Raw genomic sequence first — 19,091 nt, forward strand, 5'->3', positions numbered from 1 at the left:
GTTTAAAAACCTTCAAAGCAGGAGACTCCACCACACTCCGAGGGAGCATATTCTACTGTCAAACAGCTCTGAGCATCAAGTTCCTCCTGAGATTTAAATGGAATCTCTTTTCCTGTAGTTTGAATCCATTATTCCTTGCCCTAGTCTCTGGGGCCATGGAATACAAGCCTGTTACGTCTACAATATGACATCCCTTCAAAAATGACTATCATGTCCCTCTTAACCTTCTTTTTTTCCAGCTAAACAGTCCCAGCTCCTTAAGCCACTCCTCATAGGACATGGCTTCCAGACCTTTCACCATTTGGGTCACCCTCCTCTGGACACGTTCCAGCTTATCAACATCCTTCTTGAATGGTGAGGTTCGACCAAACCAGAATAGAGCGGTACCAGGACTTCCCTCGATCTAGACACTATACTTCTATTGATGCAGCATTGGCTTTCTTAGCTAGCACATCACATTAATAGTGGTTGTTTTTTGCTCGATCAGGATGCAGCATGCAGAGGCTGGGGGGGGGGCTTATTTCAGCAAAATATGGGACCTGTGCCCTCCCTCCCATCAGGCCAGATCTTCTTTGGGCAACCAGAGAGTAGCTGACACTTTCCCGACATGAAAGAATAAACATTTAATTTGCACCACAGGTTGAGGAAGAAGAATGCTAATCCTGTTAGCACAATGACAGCAGAAATAGAGCCTAATGCCGAACATTTCCGCAAGGACTGCCTTCCTGCTAAACATGGTGGGAATAATTCAATTGCATAGCATTCACATGAAAGTGAAGATCATAGAAAAAGACAGTGCAAATGATAGATACATAGAGAAGATCAAGGTGAAAGAGCTCACGGCCTTTGAAGTAGGGTTTTGGAAACCTCCTTTAATGGACTACAAATCCAGCTGCTGGCCATGGTGGCTGGGGGCTTATAGGAGTTGTAGTTTGAAACCAAGATCTTATTTGATCCTGATAGTGCATGAAGCCCTACCAGTGTGATCTATGCAGTCCAAAGCTTTGTTATAGTCTATAAAGCACATGCTAATTTTTTTTAGGGATTTCCTTGGTGTGTTCTGTAATCCGTCGTATGTTTGCAATGTGATCCCTACTGCCTCTTCCTTTCCTGAACCCAGCTTGCACCTCTGGGATTTCTTGCTCCATATAAGGCAGCCTTGCTGTTGAACATTAAGAAAACAAAACAATGAGCATGGAGGAACTACAGAAATTCATCTAGGTGACAAGGAAATTGAAATAGTTAAATATTCCCCATACCTTGGAGCAATAATCGATCAGAACAGGGATTGCAGTCAAGAAGTCAGAAGGAGACTAGGAATGGGAAGGCCAGCTACGAAAGAATTAGACAAGATCTTAAAGTGCGAAGATATAAAACTGAATCCCAAAGTTAGGGTCTTCCAAGCCATCATATGGATAGCAGCATGTCAGCAATCTTCAGAAGGGTGGTGTAACATTACCACCATTTAACTACATGAGTATAAATTTGCAGTACATGGGATCTTGGTTCATATATGTTTCTGGTGCAGATTTTTAATATACCATATTAATGTACAGAACCAATGTGGTGTGGTGGTTTGAATGTTGGACTACGACTCTGGAGATCAGGGTTTGATTCTCTGTTCAGCCATGGAAACCCATTGGGTGATCTTGGGCAAGGCACATTCTCTCAGCCCCAGAAAAGCCCTTGTTAGGTTTGTCTTAGGCATAGGTCACACAGCAACAACAAATTAATATATACCTTAAGGTCAGGGTGGTAACTGTGCAGATCTCCAGATGTTTTCGTACTTTGCATCGCACCAACTCTGCCCAGCATAGCCAATGGTGAGGAATAACCAGACTAGTAGTCTAGCAGCATCTGGAGAGCAGCATGATTTGCACCATGCACCATTTTCCCCAAGACAGCTTTAAGTTATACATAGACTTGAGCCTGCTTCTTCATGCATCTGAGGAACAGGCTCAAGTCTTTGAAAGCTCACACTACCAGCATCTTTCAATTAGTCTCAAAGATATTACAAGATCCCTTTGCAGACTGATTTTTCAGACTAACACAGCTAGGCCTTTGCATTCTCTTCAATGTGGCTTTAAATCAAGTTTGCAACCTTTTCTTAATTTAAGCACACTGTTTTCTTCAGCAGGGCACTATCTCATTTAGGCCTCACAGTCACTTTCTGACTTTTCCCTCTTGAGTTCTCACAAAAATCTGGAATGCATGCATTTGTTCCCTCATCCCGGCAGCCCTGCTGCTGAGCATGCCACCCACCACAGTCGGTTATGACACGTTTTTGAATGTTTGCCAAGCTCCGTCCCCACCAGGCATGGCTTCTCTTTAACCCCATGCGGTGTGGCGCTGTTTTCTTTTGGAGTTGTTTCTACGGCGACGGGCCCCACGAAAGCAAACACCAGGCGAAGGCGATGGAAAGGGGTGGCGGTGGGGTGCTTTTGACAGATGAGGTAGTCCAGGATAGTTGCCTCCTTCCTCCCTCTGACATGAATTTCTCCATGCACGGCAGGTGCATAGGAATAAAAAGAATTCTCCCTGAGGTTTTTTTCTCTCTTGGATTTATAAAGGCACCACTGGGTTTTCTACTATCCTCCTTCAGGGGTACATATATGCTTATGCGTGTGTGTGTGTGTGTTTTAAAGAAAGAAAGAATCCCTTGGGAAGACCAGTTGTGCATAATGCGCTGATGCATGTGATGGAGCATAGTGGCTGGTTTCATGTCTCTTGCAGAAGATCCCTAGAGTGGAATGGATGGGAGAGGGAAAGTCAATTAGTTTTACAGAGTTCATACACAAGTAATTCATTCTGGGTTGGAAACAGAAACATCTATTCCAAAGCAAAGCTCAAACCTCCCAGGTTGAGGGCTCCGAAGAAAGGATGTCCATCTTTAATTGTTTCATCCTCCCATGAATAATTGTGGCAGTTTTTCCTCTACTATGGGAGAAATGAATGTCCCTTCACAGTATTCTCCATGTATTTCAATGCTCAGAAGTGCTATGGGGGAATTATTATGTGTGGTGGAGAAATGTGATCTTTCTGGGTGCAAAAATCAATCAATAATTGGATCAAATTATCAATCATTTTATTTGTCTTGCCTTTCTCTCAAATGGGGGGGGGATTCCTTGTAGAAAACAGGTTTCTGCATGATGTTTATCTATACTCACATTGTTGCATTGTGGTTGTGGATCACCAGCCTTTTGCTGATAGTGATATTCTGCAACCAGTTGCGTATCTATTGGTAAGTCTAATCTTAGTTTCATTGTGCAGTGAGGAATGCATAGGAGTTGTTTCTGCAATCTCATTGAATCAAATGATGTTATAATTTTGTTATACTTTATGCTATCCCATGTTAAGAGAAATGCCTAACATGGAAACAGTTAATGAGGTGAAATATACCAACACTGATCACACCATAGAAGAGGAAGAAGTGGGAAGTCAAAGAGAAGAAAGGAAGAAGAGAAGAGTCAGGCAAATGAAAAGACAGTTCCCTTTTTATGTTGTAGACAGCAAATGTTAAGATAAAAGAACAAATATATTTGTAAAATCATATGCTGTTAAAATGAATTAAAACAACAACAACAAATGACACATTGAAGGCAATGAGAAATAGTTAGGCATGATCCAAGAATACACAACAACACAGCTGAAATCTCAGCTAGAGTCCACCCATGAATTAGTCCTTCAATGGCAAGTCAGCACATAGGTAAATCCAATTCATACAATGGCTTTCCTCTAGCTAGGATGGTTAATAAATTCTGGGATCCCAAAAGATAGAGCTACAGCACTTAAAGTGGTGTCAAACAGTTGTTTCTACAGTATAGATGCACCCTTAGTAGACTACAAGCTAAACCTGCGTCAACAGTGTGATGCAGCAGCTAAAAAAGCCAATGGGATTCTAGACTGCATCAATAGAAGTATAGTGTCTAGAATAGATCAAGGGAAGTAATAGTACCACTCTGTTCTGCTTTGGTCAGGCCTCACCTGGAATCCTGTGTCCAGTTCTGGGCACCCCAGTTGAAGAAGGATGTGGACAAACTGGAGAGGGTCCAAAAGAGGGCAACTAAGGGGCTGTGCCGACAGGCCTGAAGAGGTGGCTTCCATTTGTCTCTTTTACAGCCAGATCGGGGCCGCGGCAACCGCATGCCATGGCCCTGATCTGGCCTTTGCAGGGTGCAAAAAGAAGCTGCAACAAGCGTCTCCTTTTTGTGCCCTGCAAAGGATGCAATAGCCATAGCACTGCAGCGCTACACCTTTACGGTGCTCCTTCGGTACTGTGTTATGCCTTAGAAAAGCCTATGAAATTCGTGTGTGTTTTTGTGCCAAGGCAACTTGAAGGCACATGCACAGAGGAGTGCTGTGATGCCATGCGCTGCTCCACATGGTGCACGGCATCACACTGACCTGGGGGTGGAGTCAGGGCATGCATCATGTGGACACTACACCACAACTCCTCCCCCCAAGCTGACCTTTAAGGCCAATCTGCACAGGGCCTAAAATGGTGAAAGGTCTGGTAACCACCAAGCCCTATGAGGAGTGGCTTAAGGAGTGGGTTAAGGGAAGGTTAAGGGAGGCATTTTTAAACATTTGAAGGGAGGTCTTATTGAGGAGGGAGCTTGTTTTCTCCTTCTCCAGAGACTAGGAAATGGAGCAATGGGTTCAAGCAACAGGAAAAGAGATTCCACTTAAACGTTAGGAAGAACTTCCTGATGATAAGAGCTGTTTGACAGTGGAAGGCATTGACTCAGGCTGTCATTGAGTCTCCTTCTTTGGAGGTTTTTAAGCAGAGACTGGATGGCCATATGCCACAGGAAGTTCATTGACTTTGTCTTCCTGCATGGAATAAGGGGGTTGGACTAGATGCCCTTGGGGTCTCTTCCAGCCCTAGAGTTCTATGATGCCGACTGTTATTCCTTCCTTGATGGATGTGTCTGCCACGGAGGTCATTGGAGAGAGCCAGCAATGACTGTGTGCAGGCCACAGATTTGAACTCCATCTTCACTACGGCACATGCAGATGTTGATGGCTTCCCAGCAACAGCAGGGGGAAACCTCAGCCTCCCTAGACTTTCTTCACAGCCAGGCTCCAAATCTCATTTGGTTCTGGAATATCATTTTTCACAGTCAGAGGAGCAACTCTGTGCCAGGTCCATCCAGCCCTGGGTGGCCAATTGATCCATCTGTCAAGGAGCCCTCATTCTTCTCTCTAACTGCCCCATCCACACATTGTGAAAAAATAATAATCATCATAATCTTGTTCTCAGCTTGTTCTGCTCTTCCCGTAGGAGATAAGGCTGTCAAGTACTGAACCCTTCATCATAAAGCTGCTATCTTCTATGTTTTTCTTGGACGAGATGTTGAATTGCATGCGGGAATTCATTTTTCAGCCCAGATGTTGGAGTGGAGGAAAGCCTACTTCCTTCCATCTTTTTAAATTCTGGCAGGCAAAGGGGTCAGGGAAACTATCCCCCTACTCACTGCCTTTGTCAGCTGCCCTACACACATAGGGTCTGATCTTGGAGAGAACCAACTAGAGCTGGGAGCATTCTCTTTTTTGACCACAGCTCCAAGAATCCCCCAGTTGACTTTGCCAGTCGTCATACTGCCTGGGAATTTTAGAAAGTTATATTTTATAAAAAGTAACTTTTCCAAGCTCTGCCCAGAAGTTACTTGGGTGGGAAGTCCTTCAAACTTGGGGCTAAATATACGCATGAGCTTGGGGGTTAAAGATGTCTCCTTAGCCACTTTCTGCACACATTGTGCTTCACTTGATGACCCTCAGTCATGTCCTTCTCCCTCTGTTTTCCCCAATTATAAAAACCAAAATATTCTAATCTTTTCCTAGTAGGAAAAGCGGTTCAGCCCCTGATAATGTGGGTTCCTCTTTCTTGCAACATTGAGAGCATCCCATCCAGTCTTTGGGACACTGTACACGATCATTTCCTTTCACCCTTTCTGAAGCCACACAAAACTTCTCATGGTTTCAAGATTATGTTCCAAGTTCTGTGGAGGAGAGATTGAGAGAGAGAGAGAGAGAGAGAGAGAGAGAGAGAGACCACATCACAAATAAGCTTGTTTGGGTTTCAGCCTGGGAATCTGAGAAAAGCAAGGACCATGTGTTCACACCCGGTTATCTCTTCACAACAACTTCAGTATCTTCTGGAAAAGCTCTCCCTTGACCCTTCTCCACAGGTGTTCCTTGTGGTGAGTGGTTCTGAGAAATCAAATTATTTGGGAAAAGGCAGATAGCTGTTTGAGGAGGCCTTCAACCATTTGGCCAGCTCTGGTTGATGCACTGAAGACCAGAATTCTCTGAAGCATGCTAAATATGAGAAATCCCAAACTCTGAACTGTCATCTACATAAATACATGGAACAGAAATATGAAACTGTTTGCTAAGGGTTGTTTAGGCTACTAGTGTTGGAGCTGAAGGCTCTTCCATATGTATAGACAAAAGGGACTTTTTTGGCCTGCCTTCTCATTCTCAAAGGTTTGCAAACGATGTATGCCACAGAGATCTATCCTTTCTTTCCACTTTTTGTATTCTTGTATTCAGGTCCTAGCAAAACTCCACAGTGTGACCCACAAGGAGGAAAGGCCCGGCTTAAGGCAGGAATGAATGGGGGGACCATTAGACAGAGCAGTGACATCTGGAGCACTTTCTTGGTCAGGGAGGGAATGGATATTTTCTGGGTGGAGCAGCCAAAGAAGCTATTGCAATTCTGGGCTGCATCAACAGGATTATAGTGTCCAGACTGAGGGAAGTAACAATGCCATTTATATCTGCTGTGGTCAGTCTTCACCTGGAATACTATGTCCAGTTCTGGGCACCACAGTTCAAGGATGCTAACAGTCTGACCCATCTTTTCCTCCAAGAAAATTCCAATTTCTTGGGTGCAAAAACCTCCTTACAATTGAATGATTGAAATCCTCTTGTCAACCCCAACTAGAGTTGTTGGGTTGTTGTTAACACACAGGTAGGATGGTTTTGCAGTTTGAGTGTTGAACTATAACTCTGGAGACCAGGATTTGATTCCCAGCTCAGCCATGGAACCCACTGGGTGACCTTAGGCAAGTCTCATGCTCTCAGCCTCAGGAGAAGGCAATAGCAAACCTCCTCTGAAGAAACCTGCCACAGAAACCCCATGATAGGTTCACTTTAGTGAAACAACTTGAAAGTACACAACAAGAACAACAACATGCACATGCAGAAACAACTGAGTTAACCTGGATTTGGGGATGTGTATGTGTATGTGTATGTTTGGCATTGCTAGGTGAAAGAAAGCATCAACAGGAGCTGCGCGCTGAAGCCTGTGACCCCCAAACTTCTACTCAGGCAGAGAATGGAAATATTTAGTCTGCTTGGGAAGAAAAATGAAATGTTTGGGAGAAGATCGAACAAGGTTTGCATTCCTCCAGCCCCTCGGCCCAAGCCTCCCTTACATTCCCTGGCCTTTTGCCAACAATCTGCACATATTCCCCTCCCCACAATATACCTCTCCATCATTCTCTGTCCATTTCACCTCCTCCTCCTCCTCCTGGAAGGTACTTTTGCATTTCTGCCTCTCTTCTTGCTCTAAGAAAGAAATGTCTCCATGTCTGTAAGAGAAAGGATGCACAGGGCAGTCCCAGACACCAGGATCACCTCCAGAAGATAACTCAATTTGCATAATGTAGTATAGAAATGTACTTGCTATTGTTATTGTTATTATCTGAAGGCTATGGAAGGGCCCACCAACCTACTTTCAGCTCTCTGTATCCACATATTCTGCATCCATGGATTAAACCATTCATGGGTTGAAAATATTACCCCTTTCACACACACCCCCCCAAAAAATTCAAAAAGCAAACCTTGATTTTGCCATTTTATATAAAGGACACAATTTTAGTACACCATGGTATATAATTGGTCTTGAGTATCCAGATACGCCTTCACTGCAACACATCTAAATGTGCTTCCATCAGCAGTACTGGCAATTTAAAATGGTCTCCAGATTCTCTCTCTATGTTCTCTGTACACATCTTGTGGTCTCCTTACACATCTCACATTTCACACACTTCTTTGTGGTTAGTCAATGGAAGGCTTAATTTAACAACTCGATTGCCAAGACAAAGGAAAACCCTTTATGGAAAAGAAGGATGGGTTCATCACAAGAGGCATCCATTCTCCTTATCATCTCACAAGTGACATTTCAACTGGCCTTTTTGATTGTATTCCAAATTTTGAATTGCCAAACCAAAGAGCAACAGATCTTGTCTTTTGAAGAGCAAGATGAATTTGGTGTTTTGTCCATGGTCCAATTCTCAGCTGAATGCTTCAAAGAATAGTGAAGAAAGAACTGATTAGAGATTAACTCAGGGTAGTCTGCGCCTTCCATGTCAGAGGGGCAATGGATTCCCTCTGGTGTTTTATTCCGATTTTAAAGGAATTGTCCAAGGTTCTGAATCCTATTCTTCCACATATGTTCAGCACCTTGGCCAGTGCCTTAAGGACAGATGGAAATCTAGAATTGATTCATCATTCCACAGACATGGAAGTCACCAGATGATCTGAGGACCCTCCAGGACCAAGTCTGGGGGTGCTTCTTGATTCGTCGCTCCACCTTACTTCACAGGTGGATGCGACGGTCAGGAGCACCTGTTATCAGCTTCGGCTGATACGCCAGCTGCGTCCCTACCTGAGCCGGGGGGACCTTGAAACAGTAGTACATGCTCTGGTAACCTCTCGTTTGGATTTCTGCAATGCGCTCTACATGGGGCAACCCTTGTACCTTACCCGGAAGCTGCAATTGGTGCAGAATATGGCGGCTAGACTGGTCACTAATACATCTAGGACCAGTCACATAACACCGGTCTTAAAAGACCTTCATTGGCTGCCCATTCGCTTCCGGGCGCAATACAAGGTGTTGGTTATTACCTATAAAGCCCTAAATGGCTTGGGCCCAGGGTACTTGGAGGACCGCCTCTCTCCATATAATCCGCCCCGCACACTCAGATCAGCCGGGAAGCAAATGCTAAGAGTTCCAGAGGCTAGATTGGCTACCACCACCAGGAGGGCCTTTTCTATTTCGGCCCCCAAGCTCTGGAACTCGCTCCCCGGCGAGCTCCGCTTGGCCACCTCCTTAGACCAATTTAAGAAGGGGCTGAAAACACACTTTTTCGAGCAGGCATACCCCTGACTCCTGACTTCTGTATGCTCTCCCTCCCCTCCTGACAGCACTGCTGAGCTGGCATGAGATATGGTTTTGTTATTTGTATATGGGGGGATTTCTAATATATTCATGTTTTAATATTTATATTGTATGTTATATATGCTGTTAAACCGCTTAGATCAATGGAAAAGTGGTATATAAATAAAATTTTATTATTATTAATGCTTAAAACAATATTGGGAGCTTATCACATCACTTGTTAACCCAGTTTACCTCTAGCTGGCTTAAATCTTAAATCGGGCAGCATCCTGATGTTATCAGATGGATTTGACCACATAATCTGCTGCCCAGGTGCATCCCAGGTCCATCCCCAGTTCCAGGAGAGATCCTCCTGGCTCTTTTCAGATCCGGGAGTTTTCTGATTTAAGAAAGTGGCCACCAGTGCCCTCCAAGAAATGAGGATGGACCCGGGATGCACCCGGGCAGCAGATTAGGTGGCCAAATCCATCTGATAACATCAGGATGCCAGCTAGAGGTAAGCTGGTTTTACAAGCGATGCAATAAGCTCCTTGGTTTATGTCCTGCTGCTAATTCTGACTAGAGGAGAGCCATTGAATACAATGGATTCATCAAATGTTCATCATTCAACCACTGATTGATTGGGCCTACTCTTGTTGGGAATGAACAACAGGATTCAAATGCATTCTTGGATAACATCTACTTGCCAGTGCCATTGATGTACCCCTTGATTCACTGAGACTATGGAAACAGCCACTAGGCATTACCCATTGCACAAAGGGGCAATCTATAGGTCCTTTGGAAGACACACCGTCGGCAGCACAACATCAGGATTTACTAGAAGGATAGTGAAGAGCAACCATCGAGCAACTATGAGAGTGTGGATTTGCACCATGCACACAGGGATGTCAGAACCATAAGTGAAGTCAAGCCATGTGTTGAAGCAGGGAGGTGAGTACATGGAGGATAAATCTATCACAGGCTACTATTTATTGTAGGACTAAATTACCTCCAACATAGTCACTAGTGGTAGGGGAACATGAGAAGTGCATGAGAGTTGCACTCCTACTTGGCCTGTAAGATTCCAGAAGTATCTGGATGGCCAGTTTATGGACAGAATCGTGAACAAAGCTGCCTTTTGGTCTGAACTAGCAGATCTTCTCCTTCAATGCCAACCATAAGCCATTGACTGGGTGGCCAGTCCAGCTGGCTGTGTGCATGCATTTGTGAGAACCATAGTTTCCCAAAATACCTTTTAAAAATTAAAAACATATCTGGCTAGGATAGGTAGTTTGTTGATGCTGTGTGCCTTCAAGTTGTCTCCAAGCTATGGTGACCCTAAGGCAAACCTATCACAGGGATTTCTGGGGCTAAGAGTGTGCGACTCACCCAAGGTCACCAGGCGGATTTCCATGACTGATCAGGGAACTGATCCCTGATCTCCAGAAAATATATTCAGGGGAACTGTATTGGTCATTCCAGCAAAGTACAATAACATCCAAAAATCCACACAACAGTGATACCTTTATTGGGCCAACCAAAATGCACCAAATACATGATGCAAGCTTTTGAAACTCCACTGACTTCTTCATCAGGCAAAGTTATTAAAATGTACCTTCACAAAGGACAGAGGCAGCCTGAATGTCAAAGCAAACATCTTTTTGTGTTGCTAAGGAAGTTTACATTTTAATTCCTTGACTTTAAGACTCTTTTAATTCTCAAAGCCCACATGGCCAGAATGAATGGCCTCTACCTGCATGGAGATCCCTCCATACCATTTTAAAAGAGAACAACAACAACATCTTGACAAAATATAAGCCTGTGACTCTAACTTCATCTTCCCACCTGTCCCCCTTCTATATAGTGTTTAATACCTGTGCCTGATGAAGAAGCCTGTGGAACTTTGAAAGCTTGTGATATGTATTTTGTGCATTTTGGTTGGTCTATAAAGCTATCACTGTTTTGTGGATAGTGAACTTATCTGAGCTCCAGAGTCCTAGGAGTTTATCACACGGGAGGAATTTCTCTTAATTTCGAATGAAAAGAAAGTGGGGCCAGAACGCATTCATGTGAATTTGCTAGTTCAGCGAATTTACGCGAATTCGAATTGCATTCGAACTGACTTCCCATTGCCCGAAAATAGCTTGCCATTGCCTGAAATTGCGTGTGATCACTTCTCACGCAATAACGTGAAACCTCATGATTGCGTTCGGACTGACTTCCCATTCCCCGAAATTGTGTGTGGTAGTCTTTCACGCAATAATGTTAAACCCCATGATTGCGTTCGGTTTGCCATTGGATTATACTTCTAATTTCCTTTGTCTGATAAACTCCCTAGTCCTATACTCAAACCACTATACCATATTGGCTCTATCTAGTTTATAGCTCCCCACTTGGAGTACAGACCCAAGAATGGCATTTCTTATCAGCCTAACCCAAAATCCCACTGGGAATCCAGTTCTCTCCTTAGACTGGTAATAGCCTGCCATTTCCATCTGTGCATTGACATTATTCTAAGTCAAACCTATGGCATCCATGTGGCAGAAAAACACAGGCAATGTGATATTAAGGCTGGCTAGGAGCCAAGACAGCCTTCAAACCACAATAGGTTTTTTAAAAAGACTTGAGGCAGACTTGTGGGTTTGCTTTTGGCGGTGGAGATGGGGGAGAACTGGAGGCGGGAGATCAGCCGATGTGTTAAAATCATGAGCTGCATTTCATTTAGCAAATTCTTTTGCTCTCCCCCAGAACCCGTCTGTTCGGTAGATGTGGGAAAGCACATGCCTGCCTTTCTCTGAATGTGCCACATTTGGTTTCTTTGCCTTGGTAGTGGTCATCCACAATGTTCTCAGTCCCCAAGCGTCCCCTGCTCTGCCCTCTAAGCCTCAGCAACCACAGACTCCGTCAATTCTTCCGCCTCCCTTTCATACAATCCCAGCAGCTCTTCCAGACCCAGAAGAGGAAAGGTAGATAGAGCAAGTAGAGGCAATGAAAAGGAGGCAGTGGCAGAAACATGGAGTCAGCCCCACCGCTGTTGTTGATAGCCCATATTTTGGGGGGATTGGTGGCACCCCAAAGAGATAGACAGTAGCAGTAGTGTTGGTGGCATCAGCAGCAAAAATATCATTATTCATTTCATCATTTTTATTGACAATACTTTTGTCGTGTAGGTGTTTAAAAAATGGTCTGTGTTGGGTGTCAAATATGCTAGGTATACTACTACTGATCTGGAAAGCGGTCTTCCTCTCTTCCTACTGTTTTCCACCTTACCAAGCATTACTTTTTTTCTAGTGAGCCATATCTTCTCATAATATGTTCAAAAGTATAACAGTCTCAGTTTGGTCACCTTGACTTCTAGGGAGAGTTCAGGCTCTATTTGCTCTCAGACCCACTTGTTGGTTTTTTTAGCAGTCCATGCTATCCGTAGAACTCAATGCCAGCACCGCTGCCAAATGAATTTGCTTTCTTTCTATCAGTTAGCCAGTTTGCTCTCTCTTTCTGCTGCTGTCTCCTGCTTTTCACTTGTCCAAGACCTCCATGCACCCTCAGGCCCAAATTTCTGACCACACCGTTCTAAACAAACATCACCGTAACTTGGCTTACAACCATTCTGGAACATGGTCATCCAGTTGAGTTTCCAGCTTTGACCGTTGAGATTCTCGTGGGTGGCCGGCTGGTTCTTAAATTAAACTCTCCTCTTTCTCACAATCTCTTTCTCTCTGTTGTTCTCCATTTACTCTTTCTAGGATATATAAATATTAAATCCCTGCTCATACACAAAGCCTTTCTCTCTCAATCTCCCTCCCTGTGAAAATGCAATCCCAGGTGACTTCGCAAGCTGAGCAAGCTGTCAGAACTGCGTCTCTTTTTCCCCATGATCCCCTTCATCACAGACAGGGAGACAAATTGGTTCATGAAGGGACTTTGGAACTTTCTGGCTACTCAAGCATGTTCCGGCCAGGAGACAAACACTCTTTCTGTAGTGCGTCCAGCTGTTTTCCAGCAGGACGTTTTCCTTCAGACATTAGTAATGGTTTTTGTAATCTTCTCCTCTTTCTTCTCTGCTCCTAGTTGTCCAAACAATTGCCCAGATCCTGATAGGATCTGAAGTGTCATCAGAGGATGGGCCTCACTCCACAAGAGAGCAAGAAACTCTAATTCCAGCTGTTAAGCATCTAAGGAAAATGTCTGGATAGGAAGACTAGACTTGGAAAGTACATCATTAAAGGTATGGCATAGTGGCTTGAGTGTTAGACTACAAGTCTGGAGACATGGGTTCAAATCATCTTTCGGCCATGAAACCCATTGGCTGACTTTGGGCAAGTCACACACTCTCAGCCTCAGGGCAAGGCAATGGCAAACTTCCTCTGAACAAATCTTGCCAAGAAAACCCCATGATAGGTTCACCTTAGGGTTGCCATCAAGTCAGAAATTCACAACAACAACACTCCTTGCAAGTGTAACTTGTACTAGATTGCAGGTTCTCATAGCAAACGTAACTTGTTGGCTGGAATCCTGCTAGCTAGTGCCAACTAAAGCAGACCTATTCAGTCATTTGAGTGGGTCAGTTCAATTCCACTTGATTTACCAATAGGCAAATATAGGTAAATCCAGTTGATTCAATGGTTCTGTCCTAGCCAGGCCAAACAACAGGATTTATTCAGGTCATTTTGTTGTCTGCAGCTTCAGTTGCATTGCACTTTAACTGCCATGACTCCACCCTAAGGAATCCTGAGATTTGTAGTTTGGTGAGACACCAGCCATCTTTGCTTGAGAAGGCTAAGGACCTTGCAAAACGACGGACCCCATGATTCCACAGGATGGACCTGCAGCACTTACAGAGGTGCTGAACTGCATTATTTCTACAGTGTAGGTATACCTTGAGTTAGCTGAGTGCAAAACTATGTCTGCTGGATAATTCTGGGAAATGTGATTCCTCCAAGTCATCTTCTCCAAGCTCTATGAGAGACTAGAAAATGCATCACTCTGATACAGTAAGGGCTATTCTCTATGTGTGAATGCATCTTGCATTGAGTTTGACATTTTCCTAACATGCAGGGAGAGTCGTAGAAGTTGTGACCTGTTGACCAGCCCTCTTAAGTTCAGATGCCTATGAATATCCTGCGATAGCCAACCATCTCTGCTCTGAATAGAGCAACATGTCTGAGCCACCTCCAGGGTTGACTTTAAAAGAATAATAATAACAATAATCCAGCTGTCAATGGACATATCATAAGCACCCTGGACATCTTTATAGAGAAGAATGTTATCTATAAAACCCCAGAACTTACCTTTTTTCTTCCCTAACAATGGGACTGTTTCACCTTATTGGGCTCTGATCATTCCGAAAACAACTTCGGCCTTTGTCTCTTCTGCATCAGTGGCCCCTTTGCATTTCAGCGGCTGCAAAGGTAAAAGTCCTTTTGCAGCACATCAGACTAAAACCACCGCCAATCCCGGCTTCTCTCATCTTACGATGAAAGGAAAGGAGGAGGAGGAACAAAGACCAAGATGGTAGGGCAGTAAGAAGACAAGTCAGTGGATGAGTGTCATCAAGTTGACTTTGACAGACCCCAGAACTGTGTCACAGGACTCTTTCTGTCTTGTATTTCTAATACTCTCAGAGATGAAAAAGAAATCCTTCTGGGAAGAGAGAAAAGGTGTAGCTCAGTTGGGTTGGGGTAATGATGGCATTGCTCCCAATAGGAAAGTGCATAAAATGTTCCTTCAGTCCCCAAATTTCTAGCACTGCAGAGTGAAATACTGAAAATTATTCTTATGTGGAACTCTTTTGAGAACCAGCATGGCATAGTTGATACACCAGCTGCAACCTTGCTTGGACCGAAAGGACCTTGAAGCTGTGGTCCACGCACTGGTAACCTCTCATTTTGATTTCTGTAATGTGCTCTACATGGGGCTACCCTTGTGCCAAGTTCGGAAGCTTCAAATGGTTCAAAATATGGCAGCCAGACTGGTCACTGGTCCTTCCAGGTCTGACCATATATAAACCCCTGTACTAAAATCACTTCGCTGGCTGGCGATTAGCTTCTGGGCACAGTACAAGGAGTTGGTTACCACCTTTAAAGCCTTATATGGCTTGGGCCTGAGTTACTTGAGGGAACGCCTCTCCCTATATAATCTGTCCTGCACTCTCAGAACATCCAGGAAGAATCTACTAGAAACACAAACGACTAGATTAACTACGACTTCCCAAAGAACTTTTACTGCTGCTGCCCCCAAATTATGGCATGGCCTGCCGGAAGAGATCCGTCTCATTACCACCTTGGATACTTTTAAGAAGGCAGTCAAGACGGAGCTTTTCCGGCAGGCCTATCCGTCCAACCCAGTTTAGGACCCACCCTTTAGCTTTTAATGATGACCCTGTGTAATTCCACTGTTATAAAACTCTGTACTATGATAAACTAGTTTTAATTGATATTATTATCGCTGAGATGATGTACTGTATTGGATATTATTATTTTATTTTGTATGTTTTTATCAGGCTGTAACCCTGCCTCGATCTGTAGGAAGAGGCGGGGAAATATAAATACATCACTAGTATTATTATTATGGTTTGAACATAGGACTAGGACCTTGAAGAACAGGATTCGAATCCCTGCTGAGCCATGGAAACCCGCTGGGTGACCTTGGGCAAGTCACACACTCTCAGCTGCAGAAGCCCCCATGATAGGGTTGCCTTAGGGTTGCCATAAGTCAGGAATCACTTGAAAGCACACAACAAAAAACTCTTCTTGTTGCTGTGGTCCCATTTCCTGGGTCACTTTGTTTGCTCCTTTTCTGTGGATACCTAAACTGTATTTATAAAAGCTCACGTAAAGCATTTGGAGGTTTGAGCATTGGACTATGACTCTGGAGAGCAGGGTTCGAATGTCTGCTTGGCCATGGAAACCCAACAGGGAAACCCAGTGTCAGCCTCAGAGGATAGCAAAGGATAACCCCTCGGAAGAAAGTTGCCAAGAAACCCCTGTGAAAAGCTTGCCTTAGGGTCACAGTAAGTCGAATACAACGCGAAAGCACACAACGTCAACAACAACAACAGTTTACTAGGAAAAAAACAATAAAACTTGGAGAGGTAGGGAGCAGTAGGAAAAGAGGAAGAATGCATTACAAGTGAATAGACTCAAGGAAGCCACAGCATTTTGGATAAGGGAGACTCGATCTGTACAGTAAAAAGAATGAATAATACATTTAAAGTGTGCATACACACACAGTTAAGCAGACAATCATGTTTAAAACCTTAATTTTAAACAACACAGTTAATGCACAGTAGCAATATTGAAAATAAAGCACAACCCGAATTCAAAGATGTTCCGCATTGGCCAATTAACAGCCCCATAAATGGGGTCCAGGGGCCACACACAGCATGCAGGTTGCTGTGCCCACCATGCGCATGAGTGAAAATGGGTCCTTGAATAGATCAAGCCTGAAATCTCCCTGGAAGCCAAGATGATCATAGAATCATGGAACCATAGAGTTGGAAGAGACCCCAAGAGCCATCCAATCCAACCCCCTGCCATGCAGGAACTCTCAATCAAAGCATCGCTGGCAAATGACCATCCAGCCTCTGTTTAAAGACCTCTAAGGAAGAAGACTCCACCACACTCCAAAGTAACCTATCCACTGTCGAACAGCTCTCACTGTCAGGAAGTTCTTCCTAATGTTTAGATGGAATCTCTTTTCTTGTAGCTTGCATCCATTGTTCCATGTCCTGGTCTCTGGAACAGCTGAAAAAAAGCATGCTCCATCTTCAACAGAGGCCCCCTTCAAATGTTTAAACATTTCACCTCTTAACATCCTCTTCTCCAGGTTGAACATCCCTAGCTCTCAAAGTCTCTCCTCATAAGGAATGGTTTCCAGGCCCTTCACCATTTTGGTTGCCCGCCTCTGGACATGCTGAGACTCTTGTATTTTGACTGCATCATGAGAAGGCCTGGCTCATTGGAAAATACAATAATGCTAGGAAAGGCCGAGGGTAGTAGAAAGTGAGAAAGGCCACATGCCAGATGGATGGACTCAGCCAGGGAAGTCACAGATCTGAACCTGCAGGACTTAAGCAGAGCAATGGAAAGCAGGGGGTCTTGGAGATGTCTCCTCCGCAGGGTCACCATGAGTTGGGGGCAGTTAACAACAGGGGATATTCTGTTTTTCAAAATAGCATTCCTCCTTCTCTTCCTCCTCTTTTTCTTTATCTTCTACTCACAAAAACTAAAGAAAACCAACTCGCAACAGCTGTGAAATTTTTAGCAAAGGTCAACTCTAGGGCTACACTTCCCTCTACTGGACAGCCCTAGAATATGAAAAACCAACATCAGTGCGGACCTTAGGAAAAGTCTCCATCTCTCTGTTTCTCTCTGGTGCACACTCATACTCCAAACACACTAAAGATTTATGAAGTGCCACGACCGGGCTTCATATGTGTCAGATATTTTTGTCTCTTGTTTGTCCTCTGCCAGCTCCAGCTCCCAGGCGCAGACTTTCTGGACAGGTGTCTTCTCTGTGGCACTCCAGCTAAATCTCTTCTACTACCTACTCGACATTTTGACCACAGTTCCAACATAGCCCATGTTTGTCAAAGCTAAGATTACATTCAGATAGAGCCAGGCCTGCCATCCAAGAAAATCCACAGTGCTGCATTTCATTCTTCTTCTTAAATTCCTTGGACTATTCAGTTAACAGCCATCCATCTTAAAACCAGGCAGGAAAGAGTAGAATTTGGAATGTAAGACATAAAAGAAAAGCTGGGAGGGAAGTCAACCCATTTAGATGAGGCAAAAGATTCCTTTATTTGTTCATTAGGCTTTTTTTCCTATTTCCTACTCTTTTATTATCTTATTTTATATCTAATTTTACTGCTTATCTTCCCTTATATTTCTCGTCTCTAGCCCACTATCAGAGATCTTGTACTTGGTCATCTGGTTTTTCATACAATCATAGTAACATTCTTTTTATTATTAATGTTTTGAACAAATTTAAAATGTCCTTAAAAGAGATACACATACACAAAGAAAAAAGACTATTCAATATCCAAAGGGAGAAAAAAGAAGAAATATAAAGAAGATGAAGAGGAGGATGAGGAGGAGGAAGAAGAAGGAGGAGGAATAAGTTGAAATTACAGTTGCAAGCAGAGGGTAGGAACTCATTTTATCTGTTGCATTTGTTGTATGTATAAATATATATCAAACGCTTTTGCTTTTCTTTTTGTTTTTTATAAAAACATGTTCATTTGAGCCCCAAAAAATTCTTTGCAAAGAAAGTTTGTAATGTTAAAAAAAAATGAATCTGCCCTCAAATCAGAATGTCTCTCCTTGGGGAGAAAATGTTTAGAAGCCTACATCTTTGCACATGAGGATGAAAGCAAGTGAAAAACAACAGATGGAATTCAGTATAGCAGTTCCAGATTCACAACGCAGAGTTAAGGATCAGTCAGTTATTTACATTCACAAAGCCTATGGATTCATGGCCATGGCACTATTGCCACAATCATAAAAATCCCCCAGTCACTTTAAGCAATGGAGATCTGTTCTGATATTTCTACCACATTCCTCTGAGTGATCTCTGCTGCGAGGAGGAATTATGGCACTGCCTGGCAATTGCTGGTGGGAGATGGATGGAAATATCCATCTGCTATGCCCTGAACAATGATGCTCACCATGGCAGATGCTCAGGAATGCAGGATTTGGGACACTATTTCCCTGATTTGGATTTCCTGCATGGCAGGGGGTTGGACTGGATGGCCCTTGCGGTCTCTTCCAACTCATATTCTATGATTATATAGTTGACTATAAGTCAACCTCGTGAATACATTGAGAATAGGTTTTGGGACCAAAATTAAGGATTTTGATACGAGTTGTGGATAAGTTGTGGGTCAAACTTAAGGGCCTGTGACAAAGGATGTAAAGGA

This window comes from Sceloporus occidentalis, unplaced genomic scaffold, assembly GCF_023333645.1.
Source record: "Sceloporus occidentalis isolate IW3139 unplaced genomic scaffold, rSceOcc1.0.p SCAF_7, whole genome shotgun sequence".
Classification (NCBI taxonomy): domain Eukaryota; kingdom Metazoa; phylum Chordata; class Lepidosauria; order Squamata; family Phrynosomatidae; genus Sceloporus; species Sceloporus occidentalis.